At 41.9% G+C, this 18,965-nt stretch overlaps 1 long non-coding RNA gene across 1 annotated transcript; it reads left to right on the forward strand.

Moving 5' to 3' along the window:
• Positions 1-6,706: 6,706 nt before the first annotated feature.
• Positions 6,707-17,072, forward strand: LOC120098808 (uncharacterized). Its single transcript, XR_015644727.1, has 3 exons — positions 6,707-6,928; positions 11,536-11,699; positions 15,493-17,072. It is a non-coding gene; the product is annotated as an uncharacterized LOC120098808 (long non-coding RNA).
• Positions 17,073-18,965: the final 1,893 nt, after the last annotated feature.

Here is an 18,965-nt window from a genome sequence, read left to right on the forward strand (position 1 = left end):
GGGAGACTTCAACACCCTACTCTCATCAATGGACAGATCATGGAAACAGAAACTAAACAGAGACACAGTGAAACTAACAGTAGTTATGAACCAAATGGATTTAGCAGATAGTTGTAGAACATTTCATCCTAAAACAAAAGAATATACCTTCTTCTCACCACTTCATGGTACCTTCTCCAAAACTGACCATATAATTGGTCACAAAACAGGCCTCAATAGATACAAAGAAATTGAAATAATCCCATGCATCCTGTCAGATCACCATGAACGAAGGCTGGTTTTCAATAACAACAAAAACAACAGAAAGCCCACATATACATGGAAGCTGAACAATGCTCTACTCAACATCAACTTGGTCAAAGAAGAAATAAAGAAAAAAATTAAAGACTTTTTAGAATTTAATGAAAATGAATGCACAACATACCCAAACTTATGGGATACAGTGAAAGCAGTGCACAGCGGAAGACTCATAGCTCTGAGTGTGTGCAAAAAGAAATTGGAGAGAGCATACACTAACAGCTTGACAGTGCACTTCTAGAACAAAAAGAAGCAAATTCACCCAAGAGGAGTAGATGTCAAGAAATAATCAAACTCAGAGCTAAAATCAATCAAGTAGAAACAAAAAGAACTATACAAAAAAAAAAAAATCAACAAAACCAGGAGCTGGTTCTTTGAGAAAATCAACAAGATAGATAAACCCTTAGCCAGACTAACCAGAGGTCACAGAGACAGTATTCAAATTAACAAAAACAGAAATGAAAAGGAAGACATAACAACAGAATCAGAGGAAATTCAAAAAAATCATCAAATCCTACTACAAAAGCCTATATTCAACAAAACTTGAAAATCTGGAGGAAATGGACAATTTCCTAGACAGATACCAGGTACAAAAGTTAAATCAGGAACAGATAAACAATTTAAACAACCCCATAACCCCTAAAGAAATAGAAAGAGTCATTAAAAGTCTCCCAACCATAAAAATCCCAGGACCAGATGGGTTTAGTGCAGAATTCTATCAGACCTTCAAAGAAGCCTAATACCAATACTCTTCAAACTATTCCACAAAATAGAAACAGAAGGAACACTACCCTATTTATTCTTTGAAGCCACAATTGTGCTTATACCTAAACAACACGAAGACCCTACAAAGAAAGAGTGCTTCAGACTAATTTCACTTATGAATTTCAATGCAAAAATACTTAATAAAATTCTTGCAAACCAAATCAAAGAACACATCAAAATGATGATTCACAATAATCAAGTAGGCTTCATCCCAGGGATGCAAGAATGGTTCGATGTGTGAAAATCCATCAATATAATCCACTATATAAACAACTCAAAGAAAAAAGCCACATGATCATCTCATTAGATGCTGAGAAAGCATCACACAGAATTCAACACCCCATCATGATAAAAGTCTTGGAAAGATCAGGAATTCAATGCTCAAACCTAAACATAGTAGAAGCAAAATACAGCAAACCAGTAGCCAACAGCAAACTAATTCAAGAGTAACTAGAAGCAATCCCACTAAAATCAGGGACTATTTAAGGGTACCCACTCTCTCCTTACCTATTCAATATAGTACTTGAAGTCCTAGCCAGAGCAATTAGACAACAAAAAGAGGTCAAAGGAATACAAATTGGAAAGGAAGAAGTAAAAATATCACTATTTGCAGATGATATGATAGTATACTTAAGTGACCCCAAAAATTCCACCAGAGAACTACTACAGCTGATAAACAACTTCAGGAAAGTGACTGGATATAAAATTAAAACAAATCAGTAGCCTTCCTCTACTTAAAGGATAAACAGGCTGAGAAAGAAATTAGGGAAATGATACCCTTCTCAATAGCCATAAATAATATAAAATATCTTGGTATTACTCTAACCAAGCAAGGGAAGGATCTGTATGTTAAGAACTTTAAGTCTTTGAAGAAAGAAACTGAAGATCTCAGAAGATGGAAAGATCTTCCATGCTCATGGATTGGCAGGCCATCTTAATATAGTAAAATGGCCATCTTGCCAAAAGCAACCTACAGATTCAATGCAATCCCTATCAAAATTCCAACTCAATTCTTCATAGAGTTAGAAAGAGCAACTTTTAGATTCATTTAGAATTACCAGAAACCCAGGATAGCAAAAACTTCTCAACAATAAAAGGACTTCTGGGGGAATCACTATCCCTAACCTCAAGCTATATCACAGAGCAATCATGACAAAAAACCAAAAAAACAAAAAAAAAAAAAAAACCAAAAAAACAAAAAACGAAAAAAACCTGCATGATATTTGTACAGAGACAGGCAGGTAGATCAATGGAATAGAACTAAAGACACAGACATGAACCCACACACTTATGGTCACTTAATCTTTGTCAAAGGAGCTAAAACAATCCAATTGAAAAAAGATAGCATTTTTAACAAATGGTTCAGGTTCAATTGGAGGTCAGCATGTAGAAGAACGCAAATGGATCCATTCTTATCTCCTTGTACAAAGCTCAAGTCCAAGTGGATCAAAGACCTCCACATAAAACCAGATACACTCAAACTAATAGAGAAAGAAGGGAAAAGCCTCAAACACATAGACACAGGGGAAACTTTCCTGAACAGAACACCAATGGCTTATGCTTCAAGATTAACAATCAACAAATGGGACCTCATAAAACTGCAAAGCTTCTTCTGTAAGGCAAAAAACATTGTCAATAGGACAAAACAGCAACCAACCCATTAGGAAAAGGTCTTACATATCCTATATCCGATAGAGGGCTAATATCTAATTTATTCAAAGAACTCAAGAAGTTAAGACTCCAGAGAATCAAATAATCCTATGAAAAAATGAGCTACAGAGCTAAACAAAGAATTCTCAATTGAGGAATACTGAATGGCTGAGAAGCACCTAAAGAAATGTTCATCATCCTTAGTCATCAGAGAAAATGCAAATCAAAACAACCCTGAGATTTCACCTTACACCCTCAGAACAGCTAAAATCAAAAACTTAGGTAACAGTAGATGGTGGCGAGAATATGGAGAAAGAGGAACACTCCTCCATTGTTGGTGGGATTTCAGACTGGTACAACCACTCTGGAAATCAGTCTGGAGGTTCCTCAGAAAATTGGACATTGAACTGCCTGAGGATCCAGCTATACCTCTCTTGGGCATATACCCAAAAGATGCTCCAAAATATAACAAGGACACATGCTCCACTATGTTCATAGCAGACTTATTTATAATAGCCAGAAGCTGGAAAGAACTCAGATGTCCTTCAACAGAGGAATGGATACAGAAAATGTGGTACATCTACACAATGGAATATTACTTAGCTATTAAAAACAATAACTTCATGAAATCCTTAGGCAAATGGATTGAACTAGAAAATATCATCCTAAGTGAGGTAACCCCATCGCAAAAGAACACACATGGTATGTACTCACTGATAAGTGGATATTATCCCAAAAGCTTGGACTATCTAAGAAAAAATTCACAGATCATATGAAGCCCAAGAAGAAGGCAGACCAAAATGTGGATACTTCAGTCCTTCTTAGAAGGGAGCACAAAATCACAGGAGGAAAATACAGGGACAAAGAGTGGAGCAGGGTCTGAAGGAAAGGTCATCCAGAGACTGCCCGACCTGGTGATCCATCCCATATGTAGCCACCAAAGCCAGTCACTATTGCTGATGCCAAGAAGTGCTTGCTGATAAAAGCCTGATCTGGATGTCTCCTGAGAGGCTCTGCCAGAGCCTTAATAATACAGATGAGGATGGTTGCAGCTAACCATTGACTGAACAAGGGGACTGCAATGTAGAAAGAGAAAAGACTGAAGGGTTTTGCAACTACATAGAAATAATAACAATATCAATCAACCAGACCCACCAGGGCTCCCAGGGACTAAACCACCAACCAATGAGTACACATGGAGGGATCCATGACTCCAGCAGCATATGTAGCAGAGGATGGCATTATTTGGCATCAATAGGAGGAAAAACCCTTGGTCCGGTGAAGGCTCATTTCCCCTGTGTAGGGGAATGCCAGGGCGTTTAGGTGGAAGTGGGTGGGAGGGAGTAGGAGCATCTTCATAAAAACAGGGGGAGACCAGGGAAAAGGAATAACATTTGAAATGTAAATACATAAAATATCCAAGAAAAATAAATTTTTTTTTAAAAAGGGCAAGTATTTTCTCGACCCCAGACATAGACACTGTTGATTCTATCGTTTATACTGTTGTCTGGCTTCTGTTCTGAAGCACAACAACCAGCAGTATTGGAATGACTATCCTAGAAGATAAGATCGATGAGTTGATCTAAAAGAGGACAAGTAGCACACAGCTTATCCCCACTCCACCCCTCACCCCTGAGGTTCTCCAGAGGAGTTCTTAAGACAAAACAGACATTCCTAAGAAAACCTTCAAGCCCCCAGTCTCCACCTCACATTCCCTGACTGCAAGCCTCCTGTCTTGCTACTCACCCTCCCTCCAGGTCACTGACCTTAAGTCACACACAGGTCAAACATTAAGGAATGTGCAACAGCACAAAGTTTCCCTTTCTAAACTGAGGAACAGTTTGGGCTGCCATCTCATGCTGAATCACACTCTTCCTCTGCTGGGCTCCCAGAGTCCTGGCACTCTAAGGGGCAGAAGCCACCATCAGTCTTTTTTGAAAGCATTTCCAGCTGGCATCGCAGCTCTCAAGCACCCTCTTTTCCTTGTAGGCTCTATCTAGTTTGGGAAGCACAAATAATAAACACCTGGCTGCAAATCGTCCTGGCATCTGTTTGGAGAGAGCACAGCTTAAGATAGAAGCCTTTCTTTTTTTCTTTTTTTTTTTTTTATCTTTATTAACTTGAGTATTTCTTATTTACATTTCGATTATCATTCCCCTTCCCGATTTCCGGGCCAACATCCCCCTAACCCCTCCCTTTCTATATAGATGTTCCCCTCCCCACCCTCCCCCCATTACCACCCTCCCCCCAACAATCACGTTCATTGGGGATTCAGTCTTGGCAGGACCAAGGGCTTCCCCTTGCACTGGTGCTCTTACTAGGCTATTCATTGCTACCTATGTGGTTGGAGCCCAGGGTCAATCCATGTATAGTCTTTGGGTAGTGACTTAGTCCCTGGAAGCTCTGGTTGGTTGGCATTGTTGTTCATATGAGGTCTCGAGCCCCTTCAAGCCCTTCCAGACCTTTCTCTGATTCCTTCAACGGGGGTCCCGTTCTCAGTTCAGTGGATTGCTGCTGGCATTCGCCTCTGTATTTGCTGTATTCTGGCTGTGTCTCTCAGGAGAGATCTACATCCAGTTCCTGTCGGCCTGCACTTCTTTGCTTCATCCATCTTATCTAATTGGGTGGCTGTATATGTATGGGCCACATGTGGGGCAGGCTCTGAATGGGTGTTCCTTCAGCCTCTGTTCTAAACTTTGCCTCCCTATTCCCTGCCAAGGGTTTTCTTGTTCCCCTTTTAAAGAAGGAGTGAAGCATTCGAATTTTGATCATCCTTCTTGAGTTTCATGTGTTCTGTGCATCTAGGGTAATTCAAGCATTTGGGCTAGTAGCCACTAATCAATGAGTACAAACCATATGTGTTTTTCTGTGATTGGGTTACCTCACTCAGGATAATATTTTCCAGTTCCATCCATTTGCCTATGAATTTCATAAAGTCATTGTTTTTGATAGCTGAATAATATTCCATTGTGTAGATGTACCACATTTTCTGCATCCATTCCTCTGTTGAAGGGCATCTGGGTTCTTTCCAGGATAGAAGCCTTTCTTAGGTCCACTCCATTTCCTACATTCAGTTCATGCTCTGGTGGGATCCAGAACATTCTTCAGCCCCATATGTACCACTTTCATCTCAAGCGTCTCACCTACCCCTTTTTCTAGCTTAGAAGTCACTCTCCAAGGAATGCCTGTTCTTAAAGTATGGTCTATTTGGGGTACAACTATCCCATGCTTTCATGGAAATAAGTTCCCTTTGTCCAAAGGACTCCTGTATACATTCGTCTGTGCATCCAACCCATGTCCATTTTCTCTGCTTTGTCATGACCTCACTCTTCTCTGTTCTGTTCTCAACTCCACTGAGATCCATCATGAAGCACCTACCCTAGCTCAGATTTAAAACTCCATGAATTGACTAATAATTGTTGGAGAACGAATGAATGGCCTTTGCCATCAAAATCTTAAATCATCTTCCTGACAACAAAAGTCCCCATTTTCTGGTGACCCCTCTTCACAATGAGGTTCAAACGCACATATAGTGAGCAATGGTCACTGTCATAACCAAGGCCATTTGTATTGTAAATCTTTCCAAGGATAATCTTACAAACATGCCACATCTGAACACTGGTATAGGGCAATTTCCTACCACTTCAGCACTGTGCTTTCCCCAGTGGGAACGTCAAATGGTTAATGGGCAGTAATCAGAAAATGATTTCGAATTGAAATCAGTGTCAGTATTTCATTATAGCTGTTTCAAGGTTTGGTCGTGAAACAGAAGGAGACTGATTTCTAAAATGAGGAGGAAATGAACTCTGTTTACTTCTATTTTCAGAAGATTTTTGTTTCTGAAATTATTTTTAGTGTTGGTAAATTATGCTAATTGAGACAACAAAAAAATAATATATTTGGAACTGTGGGAACACATTTTGCTAATGGATAATTACTTGTTAAACAAGTTTAAAATTAGACTTATGTCTTTTAATATTGTTTGTTTATTTAGTAGGAGAAAACCACCCTTAAGGCCAAGCTGAGCAGAGAGAAGGACTCAGTATCTACCAATGCTCATTGATACTCATGAAGCAAGGTGGTGGTCCTCAAGGATTCTTACATCCGGCTGAGGATGCGAAGAGAATTGGCCAGATCCCTCAGCCACAATCAGGCCTGGCACTTCCAGGGGCTACAGCATTCTGCTGAGTATAACTTCACAGATCACTTGTACCTGGTAAGAACACTGGGACATTGATGGATCATGGCAAACATAGACCACTTCCATGCCATGTCAGATCTTGGACAAAACAACAGGCCTGCTAAAAACCACCAGAATCCCTGAACCTGCCTCCTCCTGGCTGAGGCAGAATTCCTCCTCCCTGCCAGCTACAGCTGCAGGGCGACTTCCTGCTTCTACTGTTTGCATAAGGTATTGAAGACCCCAAGTGGCAGAATTCCTCACAGGGCCCAGTGCAGAGGGGAGATCCTTGAGCTTTCCCTGAGTCATCCAGCCCAAACCCTTATTCTAACCCACTCTAACACTATTTTATTGAGCCACCAACACTTGCCCACTGTGTGTTCTACCTTACCTCACTGAACCAAGTCAGTAAATCCTGTCCTGCTAAACTACTGATGTATTTGACTGGAAGCCATAGACAGGTGTCAAGAGATAAAAATGCAAACTCTAGGGAGCTATGTAGAAATAAATTGGTCAATAGCAATACATATATATAGTAGTAAATTATTATATGCATATAAAGAATATATGTGTATAAATAAATTGCAGAATTATTATACATGTATGTATAACATATATATATATCACAGTCAAATATATATATATATATATCAGTAAATTTTTTAATAATGGCTATTGGCCTATTTATTATATACCTCTCTAAAGTTTACATCTTTTTATATGTGCGTGTATGAATATATGTACATATGTATACAATATGATTATTGGCTTGGCATTACAGCAAAGGTGTAGAAATATATATATATACATATGCACATATTTATATATATGTATATATGTGTATATATACACATATATTTCCACACCTTTGCCATAATGCCAAGCCAATAATTTCACATTGCAGTAAGCATTTTTGGGTGAAATTAGTCAAGAACCAAGTCGCTTCTGTAGCTCAGGTGGAAATGACATCTGACAGAAAATCAAAATTCATAGAAAATTAGACATAGAAGGAAATAGAGATTGGCTTTTCTTAAAAGTGCCACTGGAGACTGTCCCGGGATATACAGGCTCAGGTGGGCCCTGAAGTCAAAGCAGGTGCTCTTCAAAAGTTAGATGAAGGAAGCTCAGGACAGAAGAAGCACTGCAGGTAAGAGGCACAATCAGGACAGTGAGGATCCTGCTTCCTTGCATAGGTCTTTATTTAATTAGCCTATGCATTCCTTCCTAGTGGGGCATTAAATTGCACCTGACTTACTTCAATTGCATGTGAACCTTTGTTGTGAAGCTGGGGGTCAAACAGGGCTTTGTGCACACCAGGTTCATTAGCAACATTTGTAACCGCTCTGACTTACACCTGACCAAAGCAGTATCGTGCTGCCTCTGCAGTGGGGTGCGGGGAGGACACAGAGACAGACAGAGAGACAGATCAGAGACAGAGAGAGGTGAAAGAGAGAGGGAGAGAGATGAGTAATCAGCTAGCTTTGTCCTTTTGAAGAGTCCAGGAGCCCAGAGCACATGGAATGGGGCAACTCACATTTCTAATGGGTCTTCCCACTTGTGGACCTCTTCTGGAAACACCCCTCTAAATGACTTTAAATCCTGTGGATCAGACACTCAGTACTACACAAGTACTCTGAGTACCTCTGAATACGTTCCTAGCTTCTTTTACATATATTTAAAGGCACTGTCATGCAGGTCTGAGTCTTAATTTTTACCTAGAAAGTTTCAGAATTATGTGCAACATTCTTATGCAATGTGTTTTAAGGAGATAGATACTAATAAGAAATGATTTAAGCACTTACCGTATAAAAGCATTGTATTTGAATGCATAATTAAGTCTGTATTAACTTGTTTATAACCCTAGTAAAGGGGTTAGTAATTCAGACTTTACCTCATAAATATTTCTTTTTTATTTGCTTGGATTTGGCCGTGCTACCTAGGCAGGTGGAGATGGGGGGGGGCACAACTAAGAAGTGATTTGCACTCACATCTCCCATAATGTTGTCATAACACAAGCTTAGTTATGAATGAGACCATCTTGGAGACCACATCAGAGTGTCGATTTTGAAATCAGCAGAATTTCCTTTCAGATTGAGTTTGAAAAGGCAGTCTGAAGGGAGAGATGAACAAACCACAGGAGAAGCCATGCACAGATCTCAAGGATGCTGGAGAACTTGGCACAGAACATGGATGTGCTCCTTAAGTGGAGAACTACCAAAGCTCTCATCCTGGAGAGCCTGTTGAGAGAGGCTGACCACAATACTGGAATGGGGTCATCCAAACAACAGAAATTTGCTCTTCATGGGTTTGGAGCCTGAATGGTCAAAAATCAACAGAAGTGTTGTTGGGTTTCTGGTGAGGACTCTGTCCTTTGCTTATAAACAGTCACAGTCCTGTCATGTTTTCTGTGGCCTATGGCTAAGAGACATATCCCGTGACAGGCTCCCTTCACCATGACCCTATTTAAACCCAGCTACCTCCAAAAGTACCTGTCTCCAAATACTATTACCTTTGTGACTAGGACATCAGCCTATGAACTGAGGGGTAACACAGTCAACCTATAGTAGGTTTTATGATATGGCCAAATGACAATGGCAACTTTGAAACTAAAATCATAAAGCTGGGTCTTATGAATAACAGCCTAGCTTAAATAGGTAGAGTGGATCAGAAGAATCCAGTCAATCTCTGCTACAGAGCTTCAACCTAGAGGAATCAAACTTCAGAACAACCTACAGCATCATATATCTGTAAAGACAAAGCTACTGATGGAATATCTTCTTGTGTGTTTTCTAGCATAATAGATGTTATGATTAGTTCTTCATAAATTCGTTGGTAAATTTCTTACAAGCAAAGTTCCTGGGTTGGGTGCTTGCATATGCTGATGGTCTATGGTGCACATTGCCAGTGTGCTTGTGAGACAGCTGTAGCAGGGCACAGTCTTTCCATTCACATTCTGATGCCTGCTTCCCCGTAACCCTTCCACCTCTCTTTATCATTCATTTTCATATAGACCAGACAGTGGGGGAAATACTCACATGCTATTGTGGAAAACTGTATTTCTTGCTCACTGACCAGACCGAAAATATTTTTTATTAGTTACATATATTTATATAACATAAATTGTATTTAAAATATAAATTATGCATTTATTATTATGCATTTTTATTCACTAGCCACTCTATATTTAAATGTATTTATTGAAACACTCATTCTTTGCATGTATGATTATATTTGCTTTTTATACGATTTTTATGCAATTGTCTCCCACTTTGAATCCTGATGCTGGTATTTTAGAAGCATGCAGGAATTCAAACGCTTAGTCTCCAGTTACAGCTGCTGTCTTAGATCAGCGAAATTTCACATAATATATTTCGGTTTATTAAGTCATCTGTGAGAATGTATGTGTGGTGTTATCCTTAAGGCAGAATGTGACTATTAGTTTCAACCATTTGAATCTATTTTAATAAATCTAAAGGTATCCTATGCAAATAGCAAAACAGGACAGAGTTTCCATAGAAACAAGAACTAATTATTAAGGGGGAGTAAGCTAGGCAAGAGCCGGTCCCCTCAGTCCCTCATTTGAAGCCTGTGCCTTGAGTAAGTCCTGGCATGGTGCTATTGTTTAATTCCCACACTAAAACTAAAACAGCAACAAAAGTATAGAGGGGGGGTATGATTTCATTTTTCAACTTTGAAACTTTTTATTTTAAAGCACACTTTTCCTACTGAGTCAGTTTCTACATTCCTTTGCATTATCAAATGGAAAAGGCTCCTTGTAGGATGACATCATTATGCAACAAGGCAGGTCCAGGATAAGACATAGCCTATCATTGGATGAGAAGGAAGGGTAGACAGGGAAAAGTCTAGGAAGGGGGGAGGAAGAGGAAGAACAAGGGAAGGAAGAGGGAGACAGAAAAGGAGGATGATTCTGATCCAAGTGGTCTAGGTCAATTTTTATCTTGTCTAGGTGGGCGGTTTCTATCTTTATTAATTGGCAGTGAATTTATTCTGTAGATGTATTGCAGATTGAGAATTTAACATACAGACATAATCGTTAAACTACAAGTTTTACCAGGCTGCAGGGGATGTGAGCAAAGTTCCCAGCAGGCAGAGAGACAACCTGTCTCAGTTTCGGAAGCCATGCTAGGATAAAGAATGCCTGGGGCTAGCGTGGCATGGTGCCACACTAGAACAGCCCTAGGAATGAGATGTGTGTGTCAGGGGTGGTAACAGCCTGCCAAGGGGACAGTGTGTGAAAACCGCTGGCAGAGAAACAGCTAGAGCATGCAGCTCCCACGGAACCACGTGGAGTGGGAACGCACAGGTACCAGTAGCCACCGATCTGTCGGGGACCAGACGTCCAAACTAAGCAAAGCTAGAGCCCTGCCCTGAGCAGATTCCTGAGAAGGGCTTGAGCTTTTCAGAGAACTTGTCCCCGGAAGACTGTTGCCTCAGAGTCTAAGGAGAACATCTTGCAGTTTAATGATTCACCTTATGTCCTTGGGCACTTCCCAGTACTCCCCTGCCCTAAGCTTCAGTTCCTGCTTCAGAGCTCTAAATGCTGTACTTTCTTCTCAATAAATGAGACCTTGACAACAGAACCTTGCTTGGTCTCCTTCTTTTCTCCCCCACTTGACCCTCAGGTAGCGCCTCTTCAGGACCCTGAATAACTGGACCTGCTAGATAAGTAAGTGGCACCTGAACAGGGACCTGAAGCACGCCAACTACTGGACAACGGAGACAGGAGATCCGTGGAAAAACTGAGGACTCTTTAGGCCGCATTGCTCATGCGTCGCTGGAGAGGGAGGTAAGACAGGGCCCCCAAATAATTGTCGTCCCATTGTCATGGGGAAGGTATTGTCTAAGGAAGCTTGTTTCATAGGAGAGATCAAGCGCTCACTCAGGGAGAGAGGAATAAGAGTTAAGAAAAGGGATCTCTTTAAATTTTTTTGTCTTTGTGTCAGAAACTTGTCCTTGGTTTATTATTGAAGGACCAGAAATTAGCTCCTATAGTTGGGACAAGGTTGGAAAGTGTTGAAATGACTTTTTGTAAGAAAAAGGATCCGAGGCAGTTCCGATTCAGGAGATAGTTTCTGTGTCTTTTCGTCTTTGTGTTTTGTGCCGGCTAAACTCTGGGTCTGTATTTACTACTCTGGGTCTGTATTTTCCTCTCGAGTTCTGGAGTTCTGGTTTTGCAGTTGCTCCCATCTCGGGCTGAGAGGGAGGCCCATGTCTCAGGAGAGATGTGAATGTGAGCGGTAGATGTGCCAGGGGCTCACAGATTGCGCTGCCCTGGGAGACGTCCCAGGACATGAGAAGGGACCTCAGGGACACCTGGGAGATTCCCGTCTGGGTGCCAGTGAGGATTCGGTGATTCTCATGGATTGGAGAAAAGGCCCGCCTTTCTGGCTGTCTGTATTTCCAGAGTGGTCTTTGTCTGTGTGTCTTAGGTCTTTGTTTTGTGTTACTTGTGACTTTGACAATGAGAAGATTCTGGTTGGGAAGGAGGAGTGATGTGGAACCCACTCCCCTTCATCAGTCTTTGGTGAGTTCATGGAAGCTCCCATCTGAATCAGTTCGATTTTGTGGCAATCTTGCGGTAGCCACTTGTTTTTTGTGCGCACTTTTGGTTTTTTTTTTTTTTTTTTTTTTTTTTGTTGTTGTTGTTTGTCTGTTAATCTTTTGATTGTCTTTCTGTGTGACTGAATGTTTTTGCCCTCTTCGGCGGACCTCTATTTTCTGGACTCTCTTCTTGTTTTCTCACCATCCCACTTGAGATGCTTCTTAGTAGCTGTTACAGGAAATCTATAATGCTCACTTGAGGAGTGTGCTTTAGAAACAAGAATTTCATGTTTGCCCTGGGTCCCATCGGGATAGGTGTAGGGATAGGCTTGATTTCTATTGCAAATGATGTAACATTGCATATGTTAGTACTCCTAACACTTCTTGGGACTGTGCCTCAGGGATCACAGCCTGTATAAGGTTAGAAGTTCTAAAAGACAGTCATGACCTTGGTGTATAGGTTCAGATAGTGTCCAGATTGGAATTCTGATGCTAAAGACTTAGTAAGATGCAAAAGAGAGTTGAGAATTACTTAGGGCTATCCTAACGCTGAGTCTAGTTGCTGCAAGGGCAGCTACAAGGACATCTGCTGTTGCCCTGCAACACAAGGCTTATGAAGAATTCAGAACTGCCATTGACTTAGATATAAAAAGAGTAAAAAAGACTTTTTAGCAGACCTCCAAGAATCCCTAACCTCCATCTCAGAGGTAGTCCTTCAGAATAAGAGAAGATTAGACCTGATATTCCTTAAAGAAGGAGGTCTGTGTGCTACACTAAAGAAAGAATGTTGCTTCTACGCAGACCATTCAGGAGTAATTAAAGACTCCATGAGTAAACTTTAAAAAAGCTTAGACAAAAGACAGAGAGCCAGAGACCATAAGGGATGGTTCGAGAACTGGTTTATTAGATCTCCTTGAATGACTACTCTGATATCTTCCTTTAAGGGACCCTTCTTAATTTTGCTCCTGTTTCTGATTATAAGTCCATGTGTGTTAAATAAGCTAGTTACCTTCATTAGAAAAAGAATGAGTGCTGTTCAGATTTTGATGTTACGTCAGCAATATCATGTTTTAGTTTAGTTCTATGATTAGAACTAGCCACTAGAAGAAGTGGGGAATGAAAGGTAGAAGTTTTAAGGTTGCCCCCCAACCCCCAGACAAAGGTTCAGAGTAGAAGAAAAAAAAATGGTTAGGCCCTGTTATGTTCCAGGAAGTTTCTCCTAGGACTATAGAACGGGTAAATTACATCAGCCGGTTCGACAACTCTCTCCCAGAAACTAGCTGACCATAAAGTTAGATTAAAATCTTAGAGAACAATCTTGAGAAGCAGGAAGCTTCTCCCAGGAACTAGCGGACCATAAAGTTAAACAATCTTGAGAAAAAGGAAGCTCTTCCTTGTGATTTTTCACTGGTATTCTCGACATTTTCCAATAATGTCCTTCCTACCCCCTTTTCCCCAACGGCAGTTTTTTGGCAGCAATATACTCTTTACTGAATACATTTACCTACCTCCTCAGCTAGGGTCCTTCCCACCTATCCCTTGCTGGTGGCACAAATCATACGTCTTGGAAGAGAACAGTCCCATAAGCTCTTTGGAAGGGACCCCAATGCTTTAATATTTTCCTATAGTCCCTCCCAGGTCTCTTGGCTCAGTCAACATGTAGACAAATGGACAATTAGCTGCATTGCCTTTCAGGGTAAGATAGATAATCATTATCCCTTAGATAAGTTGATACAGTTTTCCAAAGGTAACACGTGATCACCCTATGTCGGGAGTCCACCTTGTCTCTACAGACAGCTCCTCTAATGGACAAGTCACATTTTTCATTGATGGTCAAATACAACAGTTCTCTATTCCTTTAGATTCTGCTCAGCTGGTAGAGCTTCAAGCTATCCTATCAGTATTTCGTGCGCTGCCTGATGCACCCTTTAACCTATATACAGATAGCTCATATCTTGCCTTTTCTATCCCCCTGTTAGAAACAGTGCCCTTTATTCGGCCTACCACCAATGCTGCCCCCCTGTTTGCTACCTTACAAAAGTATATTCAGAGGCGTTCTTGCCCCTTCTTTGTGGGACACATCTGAGCACATACCGGATTGCCAGGCCCCTTGGTTGATGGTAATGATGCCGTTGATCACCTCACCCGATTGTGGCCTTGGGCCAGGGGGCCTTCTCTTTGCCCCTTACACTTGCCCAAAAAACACATGACTTACGTCACCTTAATGCACAAACCCTTGGGATTAAATATAAGATCAACGGTGAACAGGCTTGCCAAATAGTCTGTAATTACAAAGGCTGCATGACCCTACTACCTGACCCTCATCTGGTGGTCAAACCCCGTTGATTGGTCCCTGGAGAGCTCTGGCAAATGGATGTCACCCATCTTCCCTCCTTTGGTAAATTAAAATATATTCATGTCACCATTGATACCCTTATCGGCTTTATCTATGCATCCCTGCAGACAGGGGAGGCCACCAAACATGTTATAAGTCATGTTCTGGCTTGCCTCACAGTTTTACCTCAACCTAAGATTGTTAAAACAGATAATGAACCTGGATATACTAGTTCTAATTTTAAAGACTTTTGCTCCCAACTGGGAATTAAACATGTCACGGGCATTCCTTATAATCCTCAGGGACAGGTATAGTTGAAAGAGCTCACCAAACCCTTAAAAATATGATCCATAAATTACAGTCAAATGGGGGAATATTATTCCCCCTCCCCCGTAATCACAAAAATTTATAAATCATGCACTCTTTGTCCTTAACTACCTTGTCATGGACAAGGATGGAAAAACTGCAGCAGACTGCCTGTGGCACCCCCATACTTCTTATGATTATGCACGAGTCCTATGGAAGGACCCATTAACATCCCAATGATATGGCCCTGATCTGGTCCTCATTTGGCGACATGGATCAGCCTGCATTTATGATTCAAAGACTGGGGGGTGCCCGTTGGCTACCTGAGTGCCTTTTTAAGACCTTTAACCCACCCAGGGACAACCCTGAGGAAAAGTCTAACTATGCTTAATTACAGATCATGCTGACCATGTTTCCCTTCATCTGGATCCCTGGAAGCATCATCACGTCTGCCCTTGCTACATCGCCTCACCAGATCTTCAACTATACCTGGGTGATTCTTAATGGCACCAGAGATGTGGTGTCTGCCAACTCCACCACCGCTGCACAAGTTGCCTGGCCCAATCTTGAGTTCCTGCAGTTCTGGGAAAGAGGCACCTCCACGTGTACAAAGAGAGAACCCATCACTGCCGTGACTCTTGCAGTACTCCTAGGCCTGTCAGCTGTGGGGACAGGAACTGGGGTTGCCTCCCTGATCACCTCCCAACAGAGTTATTAGCTCAGTGCCACCATAGACAGGGACATCAGTGAGCTATAACAAGGAATAACCTATCTTAAAGACTCAGTTGCTTCCTTGGCTAAGGTTGTTCTACAAAATAGAAGGGGATTAGATCTTCTCTTTCTCCAACAGGGAGGGCTCTGTGTGACCCTCAAGGAGTGTTGCTTTTTTTTATGAAAGTTTACAAAAGAGACAAAGAGAAAGAGAAAAGAGTGAAGCCTGGTATAAAAACTGGTTTTCTGCCTCTCCCCTGCTCACCACTCTTCTACCCAGTATCCTGGGTCCCTTTATAGGACTCCTGCTACTCGTCTCCTTTGGTCCATGGGTGCTTAGAAAGTTAACTGATTTTATCAAGGCCCAGGTAGATTCACCTACCAAGCAGGTCTCAGTCCATTACCACCGCCTCCATTGTGAGGAGGCTGAGACAACCGGGGGGTGTGATACTCCCCTTGAGTCACCCACAGCTGGCCTCGACTTCTCCACCCTAAATACAGTCTGTAACTCAGGCTGGAAAATCAGTTGCTGGTAGAAGTGTCAATGACAGGAATAATATAGTGCCACATACCAGGCACACACCTCACCGCTGTGAAGTAACCCTACGATGGGATTAGCACAGGTCCATGATCTGGGTTGCCCACTCTCACAAAACACACACGTATAGCCCGGAACAGTGTGTTAAAGCATAAGATCGTTCCTAGCCATTGGGGTGCAGTCCTAAGTGCAAGAGTGGCTCGCCATGGCCAAGCTGGGCACTCTGTGAGGCATGTCTGATCTCTCTCAGACCACTACTTCCACCCTGGTGGAAATAATGGAAATTAAGTGAGAGTGCCAGACGTGAGGGCAACCTGTGTAGCCTAAGACACGGGGCTTCATCGACCAGGTGCTGGTTGTGGATGCACACCATATAGACAGAACTTCCTCCCACTGATAGTTAAGGAAAGGTGGAGATGTCGGGGACCGGACGTCTGAACTAAGCAAAGCTAGAGCCCTGCCCTGAGCAGATCCCTGAGAAGGGCTTGACCTTTTCAAAGAATATGTCCCCGGAAGACTGTTGCCTCTTTGTCTAAGGAGGATATCTTGCAGTTTAATGATTCACCTTATGTCCTTGGGCACTTCCCAGTGCCCACCACCACCACCACCACCACCACCACCACCACCACCACCACCCCGCCGCCCTAAGCTTCAGTTCCTGCTTCAATTCCTGCTTCAGAGCTCTAAATGCTGTACATTCCTCTCAATAAACAAGACCTTGACAACAGAACCTTGCTTGGTCTCCTTCTTTTCTCCCTCCCTTGACCCTCAGGTAGCGCCTCTTCAGGACCCTGAATAACTGGACCTGCTGGTCGGGTCACCGATCCATTTGGGGTTTTTTTGTTTGTTGTTTTGTTTTTTGGTTTTTTGGGGGTTTTGTTGTTGTTGTTGTTGTTGTTGTTGTTCTTTTGTTTGTTTGTTTGTTTGTTTTTACTGCAAAAGCTCCTTGAAAAAATAACCTTTAAAAAAGTAAACAAAAGCACTAAGACCCTTGGTTTCCTGTCCTAAAGAGCATCTGATTCTTTGGACCCATGTTACCCATGACTGCAAATAAAGTCTATGATTCAGATTTCAACTCAAAATCCCCCCTTACAACCGTTGTTATTCTTGTGTTTTCTAAAATGCCAGAGTTGTCTCTGACACATCTCAACTTCACAACGACATTTGCTCTTCTCTGGTAAGAAGGAAAGCCATTCCCTTTTCTGCTAAGGGAATGTGCTCTCAACTGAATGATCATGAATGTAAAATTGATCCTCACATTTACAACAATGCAGTAATTATCCCTTTGCCGACACAAATAAAGGCCTGCAGTTCCTCTTTTGGTCACAGCCATTGTGCTACTAAAGTATCCTTTAGTTTACAGACCAAGAAGCTAAGACTGAGGCCCTTGCTGAAGTCTCCTGACAGCAGTGGATTTGGAACCCAAATCCTCACCCTGAGCCTCTGAGTCCCAAGAGGCCTCCTCTGAGGGACGTTTGCAGCCAGCATTATAAATCCTTGTATCAGTGGTTAAGATCACTGACTACTCTTCCAGAGGACCTGGATTTAATTCCCAGCACCCACACGGTAGCTCATGACTATCTGTAACCTCAAGGTCTGACATCCTTACACAGATATATATGCAGGCAAAACCAAGGCACATAAAATAAAAATAAATTTTGTGTGTGCGTGCGAGTGTGTGTGTGTGTGTGTGTGTGTGTGTGTGTGTGTGTGTGTGTGTGTGTGTGTTTAAAAACAAGACAAATAAAAGTTTTGAAGCAGGGGCAGAAGACAGGAACTTGTGACACATGCTATCACTGATGTCATTCTTAATCAGGAAAGAGAATAGCAAAGGCTGTTCTAGAACCAGTGTATGCTATGTGTTGTTTCTGCCAAAGTGTGGTCCTTGCTGCTCTGCACTCAGTCTGTGGAGAGAGTGGCAACAGCAATGTCAGTGAGCTCCTGGGCTCCAAGATCCCAGCTGATCAAGCCTCTGGGCCTCACTGCATTTCAGTCTCATTTGTGTGCATTATGATTAAAAACTATCATTCTTTTCATCATGTCTCTTTCAAGTAGGAAGGGAAGCAATTCGAAGGAATGTCTGAAGACTATTCGTACAATAGGAGTTGACTTCAGTAGGGAGCTGTGATAGAGCTTTTAGTGGGACACCTTAACTCAATGTAAAAGAAGAGGAGGTAGAGGAAGAAGAGGAAGAGAAGGGGGAAGAGAAGGGAGAGAAGAGGAGGAGGAGAAGAAGGAGGAGGAGGAGGAGGAGGAGGAGGAGGAGGAGGAGGAGGAGGAGGAGGAGGAAGTTTTTACAAAGCCACATTACTACTCTGAGTAGAAAATCAATAGAATTTAAGGAAATGAGCAAGGTCATATAAGAAATTGTATTCTAAATACCACATCTAGGAGCTTTCCTAGGAATAATTAGAAAATAATATTTCTCTGGAAATGGTTATTTAAATAACAGGATCATTGTGAGTGTTGAATAAGAATGTGAGATGTAAATATTGGCCTCTGCCCAGCCCAGCTGAAACAAGAAGCAACTTTATTAAGCAATACTAGGCCATGAAGAATAGCCCCAGGTAGTGCCGAAAGGACAAGACTTCAAAATAAACAAGGATACCTCAGGAGGAAGC

This window comes from Rattus norvegicus, chromosome 1 (assembly GCF_021556685.1).
Source record: "Rattus norvegicus strain SHRSP/BbbUtx chromosome 1, alternate assembly SHRSP_T2T, whole genome shotgun sequence".
Taxonomy (NCBI): domain Eukaryota; kingdom Metazoa; phylum Chordata; class Mammalia; order Rodentia; family Muridae; genus Rattus; species Rattus norvegicus.